This window comes from Rhinolophus sinicus, linkage group LG03 (genome assembly GCF_036562045.2).
Source record: "Rhinolophus sinicus isolate RSC01 linkage group LG03, ASM3656204v1, whole genome shotgun sequence".
Lineage (NCBI taxonomy): Eukaryota > Metazoa > Chordata > Mammalia > Chiroptera > Rhinolophidae > Rhinolophus > Rhinolophus sinicus.
Window position 1 is genome coordinate 30,970,288 of NC_133753.1, and position 18,044 is coordinate 30,988,331.

Consider the following 18,044-nt stretch of genomic DNA (forward strand, 5'->3'; position numbering starts at 1 on the left):
AACTTGGTTAGAGTCCATTCCATCCCCAAGGCAAAGTGGCACAGTGGATGCAGTCAGGGGAAGATGGCCTATCTGAAAGGAGCAATGAGAGAGCCCCTGAAGCTTGGGGTCCATGGAAGCCCTAGGCTAGTGTCTGCTTGAGTCTATTTCCCACTGTGGGGTGCCATAATCTCAGCTCCCTCATATAAGGCCGTGGACGAGGCTCTTGGAGACCTAGAATAAGTCACTTCACTCCTCTGGATCTGAACTATAAAAAGTTTCACTTCCTAAACTATAAAATAAGAAGATTAGATGGGATTTGTCACTTTCAATTGTTTTTAACTGTGGAAAGAACTTTACTCAAGCAAAATCTTACAGCTATAAGTTCATATTAAAAACAAACAATCTCTGGCCTAGCTCAGGGCTTGGGGCAACCAAGGACTCTCAGTGGATCTCAGTGCAGGGAAACGTTTAACAATGGGCCTGAGGGAGAAGGGTGCTAATTTGTAATGTCTGATTTCTGTGGGGTAAATACTACCATCACAACTACATTCAAGCTACCGATGTCACATCACTGAATACAGAGTTGGGCATGCAGCAGCAGACCAAACAGTGAAGTAATTATGAAGTAATGAGTTTTCAGTATTTATTACCTTTGTTCTTAATATAATTTACTTAATATAATTTTTTTAATTTTTAGATAATGGTTGCATTTAACAATTGCCTTGCAAAATTCCAGAAAATTTAACAAATCTGTTCTTATTAGTCTGTATGAGCGAGCCTCCAGATACCACTATCTAGGATCTTTTTAGAGCCTACATTCTAAATGTTTACACTAAAGGATAAGCCACTTAAAGTTGGGAAGAGCCAAGTGGAATAATCCTAGGGATTTGGGAAGTGTACTCAGGAGGGGAGGGAAAAAAAATCAAACAAACATGTTTTCAGTGTAATATCCAGCACAGAGCACTGAACTAAAAAAATAGGTGGCCAAGTGGTCATAAAAGAGAATGAAATCTTACCATTTGTGACAACATGGATGGACCTAGAGGGTATTATACTAAGTGAAATAAGTCAGACTAAGAAAGACAAATACCATATGATCTCACTTATATGTGGAATCTTAAGAACAAAGTAGACAAACAAAACAGACTCATAGATACAGAGCAAACAGATGATTGCCAGATGGGAGGGAGGTTGGGGGAGCTGGGTGAAAAAGGTGAGGGGATTAAGAAATACAAATTGATATTTACAAAATAGTCACAGGGATGTAAAGTACAGCATAGAGAATATAGTCAATAAGATTGTAACAACTACATATAGTGCTAGGTAGGTACTAGACTGATTGGGGGATCACTGCATAGATTATATAAATGTCCAACCACTATGCTGTACACCTGAAACTAATATAAAATAATATTTAATGTCAACTGTAACTGAGAAAAAATTGATTTTTTAAAAATTAAATAAATACATAGGTGGCCAGCTGGTAAATGATGCAATAGCCCAATGAGACAGTTACCCAACCCACACTCAGTAGGCTCTGTACTTTATTTTTTCAGTCAGTAATGGTGTGGGTTTATAGCCTTCCAACCACATCTGCCATCCAGTTATCCACGGGGCAGGGGGTACCAACTGTAGCCAAGAGGTATCAGCAATGCACTAAGTTAGCGGGGTCCACTTACAGAGCTTACAACCGGCACTTCATCTGATAACCCAAGCTGATCACAGGTGACAACTAGGCATGCCAAGATGCCTACATGGGCTCTACCAATACCCCAAGGCAGCCACGATCACATTGACTTGGGTAGGTATGATCTTATTGTAAGTGTCTCATCTCCTGGTTACCATTTCCCTGCAGGTAGGGTCAGTATTTCATTTGTATTTTTGTCCTTCTGTTTTTCTCTCAGTCTTGAAAATAGCACAGGTGTTAAAAAGCCAAGTAGTCAAGAGCATGGATTCTGAACCAGATTCCGTGGGACCAAAAATTACAGTTTTGTCACTTACTAGCTCTGCAACCTTGGGTAAGCTGCTTAACTTCTCTATAGCTCAGTTTCATCCTCTGTAAAATGTGGATAATAGGACCCACTTCACAGCATTATTGGGAGGATTAAATGAGTTTCATACATACATAGTACTTAGAAAACTGTTTGGCACATGGAGTATGCTATTTAAATGTTAGCTATGAATATATTATTATTACATATGACATATATGTATTACATAATATTATTATGTGTTAAATGAATGAATGCAGGTGAACAAATACATGGAAAAGAAGGGCTTGAATGAGTGTGCAATATAATTCTTTTGGAAAATAAATGCTAATTATAATAGTAATGAGAATATAATAATAACAGTAACCTTTGCTAGCATTTATTGGATGTTTAAAAACATTTTACAGGAATTATTTCATTAACTCTTCATAAAAATCTTAATAGGAAGGAATTATCATTAGCCGGATTACATAAATAAGAAAACCAGGCCTGTGGAGTGTAGCTTTTCCAAGATCACACAGCTAATGACTCAGGTACAGGTCCTTTTGACTCTAGAGGTTGAGCTCTTAACCACTAGTTTTTATTGCTATATCCACAGCTCCATCAGCCAGCTCCTAACCTTCAGTCCATATACTTTCTCTTCTCTGTACTGCACCCCCACCTCTCCATCTCTTCACCCATCCTTTTGGTCCATCCAAGACTTATTTTATTTCTGAAGACGTCCCAGACTGTTCCCGTTAGTATGACACTCCCAGCACTTCTGTATACTGCATGCCCCTCACTCTCTCCTGCCTGTGGCTATGATACCTTTGTCTAGAGATTTTTGCAAGATCCAGATTAAATTCAAGCCCAGGCTAAGACACTGCCCCATGCCCCATTCCATAGCCAATCCCTGCTGAAAGCGTCCCTGTATGTCCATCAGGGTTCCCCAGAAGCTGTGCTATGCTGCTAGTCCTAGTGTTGGGAATTGTAAAATGGATATAACAGGAGGTTCAGCTGGATAGAATTAAGCCCTGCTCGAACCAAGCACTCTTGACTTCTCTCAGTCACCTGGGCTCGATGGTACAGACAGAGGGTGGAGAGCTGCAGTCAGCTAAGAAACATTCAAACTATTTCTATAGAAGCAATAACACAGTCTCTGCCCTCAAGGTGCCTACTGCCTGCTCAGGGACGCTGAACTGCTTTAAGAGCATCTACAGAGCATCTCACAAGTGAACAAAGCAAATGTAGTACAGAGCACAAAGAATGCTGAGGGCGTGGGAAGTTCAAAGAAGGGCTCAAAATGCAGTACAACCCTTCAGGGAAAGTTTCCTAGAGGTAGTAAGTACATTTTATAAAAGTTAAAAATAATGTTTTTTGGTACAAATGCAATACATGCCCATGACAAACAAATCAGAAAATACAGACAAGCAAAGAAAGGAAATTTTTAAAAAACCACCTACCATCTCACCCACCGAAAGACAACTTCTGTTAATACTCTCAACACCTTGACGACCAGATTTTGCAGGAGGAGGCAATGTGCAGAGCTGAAGCACAGGTTGTGTGTGTGTGTGTGTGTGTGTGTGTGTGTGTGTGGCTAAAGGGGAGGGGAAGGGGAGGCAGTCCTGGAATTTTAATCTAGGCTGGGGAGTAAGTGATCAGAAATCCAGTTGATGGGATTGGGAAGCGCAAGAGGACTAACAAGATCTCTCAGACCACACAGAGATTTGAAGCAGGCAATACTGGTACCAAGAAGCCCAGCTGACACGATTAAAATAACTATAATAGCAATAACAGTTAACATATATTGAGTGGTTACATGTGTAAGACATTGTGCTAAACTCTTAACCTTCCATCATCTTATTTAATCCTTACAACCACCCTAGCATGGAGGTATTCTTATCCCCATTTTATAGAGGGCAAGGGCTTTGCCCAAGCTCACTAACCCTGTGCACTGATGTTTCTCACAGTGTACTCCATAGGTTACCTGCATCGGAATGCCCTGAGGTGATTGTTAAACCCGGTTTGACAATAGGACTAAAGCACACACACACACACACACACACACACACACACACACACACACAACCTGTTTGCCCCAGGGTTTGAAGTTCATCTCCAGGCTGAAGGACTTCAAGTCAGAATGTCACAAATGTGCATGCCCAGAAGATACCTGTAAACTGGGGAATGCCCAGGGCTGTCTTCTGAGTAACCCATTTTCTTCCCCAAAGGCTCCGAGGATGACGAAGATTGAGCAAGAACCCAGCCCAAGACCTGTGGACTCTACACATCTTCATTGGCCTGGGGTTAAACATCCCACAGCCTAACATCCTGGAGGGAGCCCTGAGCAGGAGGTGTGCTGGCCTCTAAGGCAGCAAGAAAATAGTGCAGGTTAATCATTCAAAAGCACCAAAGAGGACAATCAGGGTCAAGGGGCAGGACCAGGATTGAGAGATCAGGATAATAAGAAAGGGCTAGGAGCTAAGAGCCTCTGAACTCAAGAGTCTCCTTAGAATTTATGTGATTTTAACCAAGTCTCCCAGCCTCTTTGGTTGGGCCTCAGACCCTTATCTGTGAAATTAAGGAGTTGGCCTATGATCTCAAAGATCCTTTCAGCTATTGTGGTGTGGATGAAAAGGGGACCACATGTTAAACCCGACAAGCTCAGGGGAGGCCTGCATGGGGGGGGGCCTTACAAACTCAGAGACCGATAGTAACCACATAGGATGATCTGAACATAAAAATTCCTAAAAGCAGATCATGGCGGGTAGTCACATCCTAGACCTGTAGCTTCCTTGACAAAGGTCAACCTTTACCTTAAGTAAATCTGTCTATTGTCTTTTTGCATCTAAGATAACATACCCTTGGAATGCCAGAGTAATCCTTTTTTCCGGACCCCTCAGGGTACAACCTCCCACCAGAGCACAAGACCACCGAATCCCTCATTGTTATCTTGCTCTGTGAATACCATCTCTGTCTTGTAAATGTTAATTATTAACTATCCTGTATCCACCAATGTGAAAGAAGTATGTGTCTCTCTATTTTACTTTTTATCCAATCCCAGAGAGTTCCTTGCTCTGCTTTCTCCCATCCCCTTAATCTAGCACTAGTGGAATTCATGTAACCATCCTGATGTCTCCTCCTTTGATTCTAACGTATAAAATAAGCTAAACTGCCATTTTCTGGACATTTTCTCAATCCGTTGAGATTTTTCTTCCCAGCAATTGTCGTCAGTTTGGCTCAAATAAACTCATAAAAATTCTCTACAGGTTTGGACATTTCTTACGTCAACAGTGGGAAGATACTATCTAAATCCCAGCTGCACATAACTTCTATTCTAAGGCTATCTCTACCTCTGAGGCAAGTCCAGAAGCCCAGGCATCCCAGTACCACCTGGAGGGCTGTGGCAGATACAGGCTGACAGGGACCACCAGTGTCGTAGGAATAGTGGCCTCCACAGAGGAGGCTGGGGATGACGAGGAGCTGCTCCAGCCCTGTGTGGGATGCCAGGTCCTCCCGACACGTTGCCAACCCAAAAACTTTTCACCTACATTATCTCATTTGATCCTCCCCACTCTCGAGTGATTTTAGAATTTGTAGTAGCCCCATGTGTGACCGCAAGGCAGAGACAGAGAGAAAGCTTAAGGGAATGGAAATGTATTTTTAAGAACACCCAGGAACACCCAGGAAAGGAAAGAGGAAGCCAGGGCCCCAGGCTCTCAATTCCAGGCTGTGAGGCAGGTTTCGCAAGTTACCAGGAAAGTTTCCCTCACAGTGCTCAACACCCACCTTCTTTCTCTTTTTCCAACTCTCATTGGGTGACTGGCTGCCATTCAGCATGGAGCCAGCCCTATTGGGCTGAGTTCTCTCAGGTCACCTCTGAGGTATCTGTGACAAGATTATTGATATTAATTCATTTGCTGTATTTTTCCATTGCCTTCTCTTTCCAAGCAGGCACTGTTAGTCAGGCTTTTTGTTGTTTTTTTCTTGCCTTAGGAATTCTTTCAGGACAGAAAGCAGAAGCTGCTTGAAGCTAATGGATCTCCCTGTCTTTGGTAAAAACCCTGGCTCATTAATGAGATGATGCAGATACCCAAAGGGAGAATGGGGCGTGTGGGCTTTGAAGAACGAGGAAAGAGAAAGGAGAGTGCTCAGAAACCAGAAATATAGTAAAAGAGAAAACTCTGATGATGAGACTATAAATGCATTCCAGGGTCCTGGATAAGGACCAGACCTCAGAAGATGTGAGGCCTTGGGCATTGGGTTTTTACCCTCACCAAAGATTCCTGGGCCCCAAGAATGACTCAGAAATAGCAAAATCACCAAACTGGAAGAGACCTGAGGCATCAAAGGAAAACTCAGTATGAAGTATTGGCTGCTGAATGGATGCAAGGCCTTTACCCTTTTGCCCAATTAGGCACAATTTTTCAGGGGGTTGTGCCCCAAGAATGACAGATTAATTATATGCCCACTGAACAGGATTGGGGTCTCAGAGTCAGATTTACTTTGACTAAAGGAAAAAAGCAGAAGAGTACAATATTCCTAGCTCACATGGGTTGTAAAGTAGGAGTCACACCTGACAGGTATAGAAGCATGAATGATCCCACTGTCCTGGTGTCACCAGCCTATGAAGACACCAGGTACATCTCCTTAATACCCAAATCTTATTAGCTCCAAGCTCCCACCAGCTAATGTAGGAAATCCAGTTCCATGTTCTATTGGTTAAGATGGTTTAGCCTCAACTAACAGAAAACCAATATAAGGAAGAATCAAACATATAAGGAAACATATTATCTCACTAATGAGAATTCCGGAAGTAGTGCCTTCCAAGTGTAGTACAATGAGCAGCTCAAGGTGTCCAGGACCCAGGTTGTCTGCAAGTCTCTGCTTTGCTATCCTCAAGGTGTTGACTTTGTCCACCAGTTGGCTCCCTTTGTAGTTATAAGATGTCTTCACCAGACAAAATTACATCCAGAGGAAAAAAAGGATGCTCTTCCTGTGTCTGCTTCTTAGAAGCACAGAAACTTTTTCCAAAAGTCCCTAAAGAATTCCTTTTAAAGTCTCATTGGCCAGAACTCCGTGCATGCCTACTCTTAAACCAATCTCTGGCAAGAGGAATGGGACCACCGTAGCTGGCGTGAAGGGTCAACCACAAAGAAAGAGTCAAGAAGCTAAAGAATCAACCACAAAGAAAACTGACAAAGTGCTTTCCACCTCCCAAATACAGCCTTGCTCACTATAAGATTACATAGACACCTGCCTTCCTCATGTTTGAGGTTGGGTCCTTCTTCATTTATGTTAAATGCTTTCTCAGGGACTCCTTCTATAGCATGGAAAGCTCTCAGACTTACTTATCAATTTCTGAATGCCAGATGGGAATGCTGCTCAAGGTTTCCTTCCCAGGAGACTCTTCGACAGAAATAGCTCCTTAGAGGAACATACGCCTGGGGAGAGGGGTGACCCATATTCCTATGCCACACAAATCTAACATTAGCCCTGGCCCAGCCAAAACCTCCGTTGTGTGGTTGCTTCCAGCTTGTCCCCAGACCTAATCCTGTATTCTGCCTCTAGGAGAGTAAAGTTGGGCCACTAGCAAAGCACGCTACATAAGCTATGGCAGCCACATTGGGAAAAGGCTAGTTGTAGGGAAAAGAGTAGGGAAAAGGCTACTCTTCTCTGAAGGAGGCTGTATACACGGCATCAAGATTTCCATTTCAGATTATTCAGTACATTGTATTGACCCCATTTTATATAAGAGGCAACTGAGGCACCGAGGGTAAAGTCACATACTTAAGAACATTCAGCTAGTTAAGTGGCAGAGCCGGGAACATTTTTACAAGTCTTTTTGTGGACATGTTTTTATTTCTCTTGGGTAAATGCCTAAAATTTTAATTGCTGGTTCCCAGAGTATGTGCATGTCTAACTACAAGAAACTGCCAAAGTGTTTTTCAAAATAGTGTATGAGGTCCAGTTGCTCCACACATCCTTATCAACATTTGGTGTTGTCAGTATTTTAATTTTAAGTATTATCCCACTGGAACCCTCTGAGAAATTGTTTGAAACCCACCTCACAATAGTCTCTGAGGATTACATAGAGCTAATCACAAACTCCAGTGCTAAAGAACATATTATCCTCCAGACATTTCCAAAAGAGGGTACCATTATTATTTTTTTAATCAAAAGCCCTTTTTCATGGATAGGTATAAAGTAGCGCAGAAAAAAAAAGGTAGAAGAAGATACACTAAAAGGTTAATAGTGATTGTCTCTGAGGACGGAAATTTTGAGTGTTTTTTTCCTTTTTGGTTTTCTAGAGTTCCTAAATTTTAAATAATGAACACGCGCTACCTTTATTATATTAATAAGAAGAATGATGCCCTATATTTGTGTACCCCTGCCATTTGATGACATTTAATTGTGCCTTAGTACAAATATAGAGGCCATGACTGTAACTGATGGTTGATGATAAGCTCACATGGGTGATGGCCAAGTTCTGCCCCTAGTCAACAGAAAAACAAACCTATTGAATTCTGACACCCTCCATTCCCTTCTTTCCCCAAACAAAAGATTATTTGAAAGGATTCACTGTTCTCTAAGCTAATGATATCAGCCCAGAAAAACATTTCTTTCAAAAGCTTTTCCAGAATGTTCTGATAAAGCCAAATCTCGAATGTGAGTCGAGGAGGCAGGAAAAGGGGAGACACGGATGGGTTACATATGGGCATCAGGGTGGATGGTGCCCTGAATCCCTGGGCATTGTCTCTCCTTCAACACGGACTAAGGGCAGAGGACAGGACAACCTTTCTGCCAATGACTCACAGCTAGCTGCTGCCCAACTCCTACTTCCCCTTTAAAAAATCAAAAACAAAACAAAACAAAGCTCTGCTCCTCAGAATCCAGACTAGCAACTCTGGAGACATTAGCGTATTCTGGCAAGCAGCCTGAAAGCTAATAGATAACAGGTTATCCAGGAAATCATTAGAAGCCTGCGCCCACATGGATCAGTTGCAAACACTGACCTCTGTCATTCAGGATATGGCCCTGAAAGTAAAGAACCCTTCCTTCTTTCACTTTCAGGGATTGGGAAAATGTCAGGTCTCTCTCCCTTCTTTTACACCTTGACAAGTTAACAGGTGCTAAGTCTCCAATTGTGTCTTAACCACCCGGTCAGGGAGACCCAGCGGGTCCTCTCCCATGAGCCCCTGGGGCTGGGGCGGTGGGAATCCATCCATCTGGTGCCTGCTTTTTTTTTCACCGTTTCCTGCCTGTGTCTCCAATCTTCTTCCCCTCTTTGCCCACACTTCTGCCCCTGCCCTGCTCCTTTCAAAGGCCACACCTATCCTTGGAGGGAGATCTTTCTAGTTCTGACGTTTCTTTCCCGGTTCAACACATTGCAGTCCCCCAGCTCCCCTCCCCCACCTGTTTTTTTGGTTTTGTTTTTTGTTTTTTTGTTTTGTGGGGAAGGAATGAAATTCAGAAATAAAAGCTTTTGTCTATGTTTAAGGAATCCATATGCGTAGAGTACATATTTTGCATTACATCATTGCTGCTTTCAATAACGGATTCTAAAACTATTTTCTCTTCAAATCTTCTTTATCCTTTTCTCCAGCAAGGTGTATAGATTTGAATGTAAACAGGGATGTAATGACAGATTGAGGCTTTCTCACTCTCTCTTAAGTAGATGGAAACAACCCATAATTCTCTTATAGATCATGTAAATCAGTAAAATCAACTTTTAACCCCCGTCTTTGGAAGGGGCTGGAAGGTGTGCAGAACAGGCCTCCCCAACATGTGCCACTTTGGCACATGAGTTATTTTGAGCTGAAGGCAATTGATATCCTGGAGGGCTCAGGAGAAACTTTTATCTCTCCCTTAAAGAATTTAAATTAGGGGCCTTGCCCACAATAAGAATTATCACTAGAAATAACTTCTTATGACCTATCAATAAGGCAGGGCAATCTTCTAACTATTAAACATCTGCTCTTTTTATTGTCCTGAGAATGACATCATCTTCCTCCTCTCTGAAGCCCCAAGGTGCCTTACCTCATCCTTAGCTAAGAATGCCAAAAATACCATTTTTATCTTTCTGTCTCTGAACCTCTCATGTATGTGGGAGTCTCTGACTCTCTCACGTATGTAGGATTCCCATACATACGTAGGTAATTAAATTTAGTTATTTTCTCTTGTTAATCTGTTTCACATCTTTTTGATTATTAGACCAGGGGTTAGACGGGTAGAGGAAAGTTTCCTACTCCCCAAAAGGCTCATGTTTTTCTCTCTTAAAATCAATAGGTAAGGGGGATCAAATATATGGTAATGGAAGGAGAGCCAACTCTGGGTGGTGAACACACAATGGGACTTATAGATGATGTAATACAGAATTGTACTGTTAGTAAAAATCTATGTAATTGTTAGTAAAATCTATGTAATTTTACTAACAATTGTCACCCCAATAAATTTTAAAAAATCAATAGGAATAACAGTAGCTACCATGTTCTGAGCACAAACATGTGCTGGACTATGCTAAGCACTTTACATGCATTGACTTATTTAACCCTTTCCACAGTACTGTTTCATTATGCCCATTTTACAGATGAGAAAACAGAGGCCTGGAGAAATTAAATAAGGTGTGTGTGTTTTTATGGTGAAAACAGCAAAATTTCTGAAATTCAAATCCCTGTCTGTCAGATTCCAAAGTTCTATCCTCTGTCACCGATGTGAAAAGTGCTTGGATCACTCTAAACATGAAGGAAGCTATCAATTAATGCAAGTTATTATTATTACTTAACAATTTCTACTAGCACCCAATAGCTAGATTTACCCAGAAGCTACTATTTCAGTTAGCATAACTTACATTTTCCTGCCAAAGACAAGTCCTCCAGACTTTTCTGCCTTAGCTTAAGACCTCCCCAAAAGCAGACACTGTTTTTCTTCAAGTTGCAAATAGTTGATTGGGACGGTCATCCCAGAAAGCTCTGTGGGAGAATGGGGAAAATGAGTCAGGTAAGGCAGGCAAGGTAACAAAGGGTGTTAGTCACCAGGTTACCACAGAGGAGGAAGGGAGGTACTACGTCCCACTGCGACTCTGAGAAATAGTTTGGAACACACCTCAGAATGATCCCTGAGGACACTTATACCCATCCCCCATGAGTAAGTGTTACTCCCGGCATTTCCTCTCTGCCTGCTTCAAGGGCAAGCACTCTCCAGGAGCCAGAGCATACCCAAAGGCAGCAAGAAGGAGGAAACTATTCGTATATTGGGGAACAACTGGCAGGTGACCTGGGGTGGGCCAAGGACTATGGGTGGGGCTCTGACTGCCAGCTACTCAGTAATCTCCCAGTGTTGCTAATGTATACTCTAGGTAAGTTTTTTTTTTCTTCTCAGAAACACCTGCCAAACAGCCCCATCGTTTGTTCTTTGAACTGTTTCATCTTTGAACTGTACGTGCCTGCTTAGAACTTTTTTTAGAAATTCTAGATAATCGAGCTCCCTGAAGAGATCCATAATTATGATAGACACATGCATTGAGCCTTCTAGTTTACAAAATTACAAAATTACTTTTGGGAGCTGGCCTGGTGGCTTAGGTGGTTGGAGCACTGTGCTCCTAACACCCAGCTCACTGTTTGGATTCCCACATGGGCCAGTGAGCTGCACCCTCTACAGCTAAGATTGTGAACAATGGCTCTCCCTGGAGCTGGGCTGCTGTGAGCAGTCAGAGGTCGGCGTGAGCTGCCATGTGCTGCTGTGAGCTGGGCTCATAATACCAGCATGGGCGAGGGAACTGTGCCCTACACAACTAGACTGAGAAGCAATGGCTTGAACCGGAGTGGTGGCGGGGGAGGGGGAAGTGGAAAAAAGGAAAAAGAAAAATTACTTTTGCATATATAATCTCATCTAATCCTCATGGTAAACCGATGAGGTGGATGATAGTCCTCGGTAGAAGGATTTTTCCATCTTTCTACAAGGGATTAGAAACAGTTGAGTGATTTCAGCTAAGATGATTCCAAAGTAAGTTTTGTAGCATCTCTCCTTTACTTAGAGTCCCTAATGGACCTAAAAAGACCGATTCTGGCCAATTTATTCAGGTTTAGAAGCTTTAAGAATATTGGTGCTTTTAGATTAATAAAGAAATTCAGTCACTTTATTTGTTTTTCTCAAAGTACGCATGCAACAAGAGGCTGAAATAAAAGTTTCTGCTAAGGCCTGAAGACAATAGAGATCACACTCCAAAAAGAGGTATCACACCCCACTGCAGGCTTTGGGAGAAAGGTAGGCAAAGAAAACCAGTTGCATGACTCTTGTACCCCTCATTCATGGACATGGCCAGTAATTTGGAGATGAAGAAGGAGGATTTCTGGACAAAGATTTTGGTGTGCCATGAGTCCACTTTCACCTATGGGGGAGAAAAGAGAGTTACAGGGGCCTCATTGCTTAGGGAAAGGGGATTCAACTTGTTCACTGAGAGAGCTTACTATGGTCCTTTATAGCTGAGGAGACGCAGTGCACAGGTATCCAACCTAGAACATCTAAAGGACAAGTGATGGGCTGACTATGGTTCTGATTGTGGAATACAGGGGAGGTAGCTAGGACAGCTTTTGTTCCCAAAATTTGTCACAACAGAGCATATGTGACTGTGTGGCCATATGTGTCCTCACCCAAGACAGGGTTGGCAGTGAAGAGATTGAGATGCAAAACCAATACCCACAGTTTGAGGTAATAGGAGTAATATGTTTTTTATAGTGTGTCATTGCTATTCTTTTGAGAAGAAGAGGACATCAGTTGACCTGATATACACTCACTGAAAAGGGTGGTATATTAGTGAAACTTATATTCAGCAAGCCGTGCGGGGGATTAAGTTGGCTACGAGATGTTTGCCTTTTTTAACTAAACAGCTGGAATAAGAGAACTAAAGGATATTTCCGTTTTAGAATAATAATAGCTAATGTTTGTGGGGCGCCTTTTATGTGCAGGTGCTGCTATTTCTTGTGTGTTAACTCATTTAAGCCCATGGAAACCCTATGAGAAGGTGCTATGACAACCTCAACCTTAGAGATGGGCTCAACCAGGCCCAGAGACTAAACTGTGTGCTCAAGGACCCGCAGGTAGGAGGCGAACTTCAGCCTGGCTGGTGTGGCTCCGGAACCCACCTCTTAACTGCACCATACAGCCTCTCTTAAAGCATAATGGAGGGAAGTAAGCCAAGCAAAACTGAGAATTTCTAGTCATTGTCTGTGGGCAGGAGGAAATGTTAAGCTGGGCTATAAGCAGTGGTATGCTGGTAAATTGGCTTCCCCCACTTCCCCCAAAAAATCCCTGGTTTATGACGTTTGCCAATTTCCTGGGTGTAAGGGTAAGAAGCTTCAACTTCAAAGTAAGAAGTGATGAGACTGAATATTTCAGCTGTTAGATTTATACTGTGTGATCTGAAGTGGCCAGAGGATTATTGGTACTACTAAGTGTGACCAGAAAGTCATGAGACTTGCCCTAAATTTTATCTGGGGTAGGGGAAGAGCTTGCTCCCCTGAACAAAAGAGAAAGGACAGTAGGAGACGAAATCAAGTTTTCTTTGATTGTGTACACTCCATGAGTCGTGTTTATTTGGCTTGATGATCATTTCTATTTCCAATACTAGATTTCCTAGTGCACAGGGAAAGAGTCAGATGTGGTTTATGAGCTAGACTCTCATTCAGAATCCCAGAAGACTTCTCTGGAGAAGTGACACCAACTATATGAATAGGCCAGTGTCCACAGCCACTGTGGGGCCGTGGTCAAGAGGTCTCCATTGCTTCCTACCCAACTTAGAAGCCAAGATTGAAAATGGTGAGACCCACCACTGCTCTCATTGCTGCAAGACCTTGGAGGCAGATGGTTGCTACTGCCTATTCATTGGGAATCCCAAACTTAGTCTAAAAATCCACTATATGTGCCCCCTAGAGACGGCCCAATGATGAATCTATTAAGAATTTTAATCCCTTTGGATGAATGAATTGGATAATGGCTGTGAATATTACAATAAACAAAATGTTTGGGGAGATCATCTGAACTTATTGCCTCTCAGCTCCAAACCTACCCGCTGTACTCAGCCTTGTGATGCTGGAGCGGGGACTCTGCAAACCATATTCAGCTTTGCCAGCTGGCTCCACGTTAGCTCTCCCAATGGGAAACATCAGAGGGAGACAGCATGGCTGCTGGAGACAGTAAGGACTCGCTCCTTCCTGTCTGCTTCCTGTGGGCTTCCTGTTCCCATCCAGGTCACCCTAGCCTCACCTCTTCACCCGAACAGTGGCAGTCCTTTCCTATAGCAGCATTTGCATGCAGTTCACAGTTTTTCCAACACTTACAGCACCAGCCTCATCACACTCCCCCCTCCCAGAAGATACCAGGTCCCCACAGGGCCCTCAGAAATCCCAGTTCAGCTGAGCAGCGCCTCCTCCTCAAAGTCTGGCTTCCAAGTTTCTCCATTGTAATAATTCCTACCTCTTCCCACATGTGACCTAGGCGTGGTGGCTGCTCCTGCAGTTGCTGCCTCTGTGATACCTCAGTGCACTCTTTTTGCCGTTTCAGGCACCTAGTTGACAACTTCATATTTAGGTAACAATTATTATAGTACCTTCTCTGTTCAAATAACTGATGATGTTTCTGAATGATATATACCTTAATGAAAAATAAAGAAGTAGAGTATTTCAGGGGACTCAGTGGGGTAAAAAAGTCAATGAGGCCTCTGGGGAGAAAGGCTAGGAAATTTTTTATACTAGTTTCTTAACTTTCTTTTTGAATCATGGAGCCCTCTGAGGAACAGATGAAAACAATGAGCTGTCTTTCTAGAAACTGTAAGTATCAGCACATCCCCCACCTCCAACCCTCACAGGCAATTTTACACCCAGTTGTAGTGGCTGGTAGACCCCAAAATCCAGGTTAATAATTCCTGTGGAAGAATGTTGGCCAGATTGAGCCTCCATTTTGGAGAAAATCTGGTTGGCTCTCAGAGGCTGTTGCCTGAACCTAAGAAAAGTCTAACAAAAGGACTGTCAGTACTGGGTTGCCAAGGAGCTGTCCTAGATTTTCAAACTCCCTGAATTTGAGATAAATATCCTGACTGTGGACCTGCCAACCATGCTGGATTTGTAGTTGATCTTAGATCTGAGGCCTTAAAAGTGTACCTTTTTCAGCAACAACTATTTTACTCAGGGGGCCCCGCCAACAAGAATGAGGTATTCTGAGGCAGAGCCCTGTTTTCAGACTCTCCTCCTTAGGGGCCCCTGGCTGACCCAGCCAGCTGCCCTGGCCAGGTCCCAGCTGCTCTCTGTCCTTCAGTAGCCACCTATGGTGTAGCCTTCCCAGAGAGAAAGGCTAGTCGCCATCTCCTGGCTGGTACTATTATTGCATGCCAATTGTCCAGAAAACAATTTGTGGTATCTAGTTTCTAAGTAAGGATAAGAACTTTTGTTTTATGTGAGTTAATTATTTGGATGTGTTTTGTGGTGGGTTATGCCCCAGACCATTAAAGGGAAGATCACAGAGTTTGGGGATAGTTATTACCTCTGGCCTTAGTTTTTCCATTTCTAAGACAAGGCCTGCTGTTACCTAAATGTTGAGTCTGTCACTGGTTTTCTCTTCTCCATTGAATTGTCCTGTTGAGCTGCCCACATAAGAAAGCAGTGCCAGAAAATGGAAGCTAATTGGTCCCCACACCACTTATACAGTTAGATAGTCACCATATATCTCTACATAGGTGTCTTGTGTATATTTTCTTTCTTAGTTGAATACTGATCTTTTAAGTTATGTAGATATTGCCCAAGATTTAGACTGATTTTTCCCTCTGTTAATTAAAAAGGCTTTATTATTTTATTCATTTATTCTGAAAAGTTATTCGTTCATTCAACAAATTTTTATTGAGTGCCTACTATGTGCTAGGCATTTTTGAGGCACTAAGGATATAGCAATAAATAAAAACACAAATATTTCACTCATCTAATCTAATGGGGGAGACAGATAATAAATAAAATATGTATTGTGTCAACTGAAAAAGAACGTAAACAAAGAACACGGTTTTTCATCTGTTTTGTTTTGCTTCTTAAAACAGGAGAAATTATAGCATGCTTGTCTGCTGATGGAACAAACAATCCACTAATGAGGGGGATTATTATGACACAGGAGAGAGGAGGCAGGGATGGTGGAGTAATGCCCTTGAGTGAGAGGGGATGAATCTAGCACAAAACTGGAGAAGAGGAGTCAAATGTTTATTGAGACCCTGTCAGGTGTCGGGCGAGGTACGAGGGATGTAGCAGCAAAGAAAACAGACAACATCCCTTCCTTCCTGGAGATTTCATTCTAATTTGCACAATGAACAATAAAAAAACAAATAGTCGGGTCCATGGTACTCATTGGGATAAGTGCTGTGACAGAAACATGGTGGTCATGAAAGTCCTCTTTGAGAAGTGACATTTAAGCTGAGTCCTAAAGCATGATAAAGAGATGTTCAGGTGAAGAGCCTAAAGGAAGAGGATTCCAAGCAGAAAGAACATTGTGTGCAAAACCCTGAGGGGGAAGAGCTTGGCCCATTTGTGCACTTGTAGGAGGTAAGGCTGCCAGAGGGTAGTTATCAAAGAGAGTGAAGCATGAGATGGGGTTACAGAGGATGGTTATTAATGGCTATTTTTAAACACCCGATAAATTTTATGAACAAGTTTGTAGACAATTTAAGGCTAGGAAGGACCACTAACACTGTTAAATGACAAAATCAGAATTAAAAAACCATTTTAATAGATGGCATGTGACAAATCTCCATGTCAAATCTTGCATTTAGGTTAAAAAAAGAATCACTTGCAAGGAAATAGTCAAAGGAAAACCAAGTACACTACCAGTTCTTATGAAAAGGTTTTGGGGTTTTGCGGAGAGCAGAGCCTAAGACAGAGGCCTAAGGGAAAGCTCTTTCCTGGAGAATGTGATTAAAGGAGCAGAAGTGAGGAAGTGGTAGAGTGAGGAGGAAAGAAAAAAGAACCAATACAGAGCTATCTTATGGAGTTGGCATTGTCTACAGGCTACTGCTTGTACAATCCCAGGAAGCCATGGAGTTGCTGCCTGAAAGGTATCTTAGCACCAACCAAAGGGAGTAGAAAGTGGACAGCAGCTCTCCATTGCCCCCAAGACACTGAGCAAACGTTCTCCCCATGGATTTCTATATTGCCCATGCATGAATCCCAAGCACATTACCATGGTGGCCCCACCTACAATGTCACTCACACGCCTGAAGAGAGAAAGCAAGGGGCACAAAGAGGGGGCCTGAGGTGGGTCGCAGTGGGCGTACCTGCAGTAATTGGCTGGCATCACCACAAAACTGCACACAGCTGGAATAAGGGATGGGTGAGGCCCAAGCCTTTGAAGTGATTCATAGGAGGTGTCTCATACACATACATTGGTGAGGAAAGATGATTTCCTTCCCTATAGCATTTTATCTCACTCTTTTTAGGCTTTTCATGGAGTCACATGTATGTAACTGAATCTCATTGGCAATGCTTTCATGAAATTTGGGCCCCAGACATAAAAAAAAACAAAGCAAAAAACCCAAATTGCTATCCCAGAAGTCATAATAATCCCTTCTTTAAAATTTCTCTAACAAAGGAACCTTTATTAAGTATTATCTAAGTTTTCTGAATCTTCATAAGATATTGCACTTATATAAACTATTTACTTCTGCTAAATGCAGGGCTATCAGGCTGGTGGGGGTGAGGAGTGTATTGGGGAAACTGTTTATTCCATTTACACCAGACTAATGAAAGGCTTCAAATTTAAGATTTGACTCATCTCTAAATGAGGTTATACATGCAGTCTCAGGGGCACACCACAACAACACTGAAAGACGATGTTCTTCATATAGCTAAAATATGTGTTCCCATTACCCGATCAGATTGCCTGTCATACATTACAAATTAATATTTTTCAGAAATCCTATAATTATCTTGTGAATAACTCCAAGCCTTTGGTGCTAAATTATACCAATTTATTAAATACTATGTTTTAAAAAGTATCACAATTGTTGTGATTCTGCTTTGAGATTTCTCCATGTTAAAAAATATACGAAAAACCTTATAAAAA

At 42.3% G+C, this 18,044-nt stretch overlaps 1 long non-coding RNA gene across 2 annotated transcripts in view; it reads right to left on the reverse strand.

Moving 5' to 3' along the window:
• Positions 1 to 10,918, reverse strand: part of LOC109448343 (uncharacterized) — a 95,457-nt gene extending 84,539 nt beyond the window's left edge. For both annotated transcript variants that reach the window (XR_002137501.2, XR_012494634.1), the window contains exon 1: positions 10,804 to 10,918. This is a non-coding gene — a long non-coding RNA (uncharacterized LOC109448343). The remainder of the gene's footprint in view (positions 1 to 10,803) is intronic.
• Positions 10,919 to 18,044: the final 7,126 nt, after the last annotated feature.